Consider the following 430-nt stretch of genomic DNA (forward strand, 5'->3'; position numbering starts at 1 on the left):
GTTGGGGGGGGGCGTCTCGTCGGCCACCCTGCAGCACCGGCACGGGGTCAGGCAGGGGTCCCAGCATGGCCAACACCCTTGGGTGCTGCACCCCGAGCCCTGCCAAGGTGCTCGGCTAGAGCAGGGGGCCTTGCTCGTTACCAAAGGGCTGCTAATGACCACCCCAGCTCCTGGGCATTCCCCAGGACCACAACTCCTTGTCCTTCCTGGGGACCCCCTGATGCCCAGGATGCCCCGTCCCCTCTGGGGACCCCCTGCCCTCCCCAGGGACCCCCCATGTCCCCCGCTCACTTGAGCTCCACGGTCTCCACGAGCTGGTGCAGCTTGAGGATCTCGTCCTCCAGGTCGTGGTAGAGGGACGTGTCCTTCATGATGAGCAGGTAGAGCTCCTGGGGGGGCGAGAGGGGCTCAGGATGGGGGGCTGCGGGGG

The sequence above is a fragment of the Egretta garzetta genome, unplaced genomic scaffold, assembly GCF_000687185.1.
Source record: "Egretta garzetta isolate BGI_Z169 unplaced genomic scaffold, ASM68718v1 scaffold1338, whole genome shotgun sequence".
Taxonomy (NCBI): domain Eukaryota; kingdom Metazoa; phylum Chordata; class Aves; order Pelecaniformes; family Ardeidae; genus Egretta; species Egretta garzetta.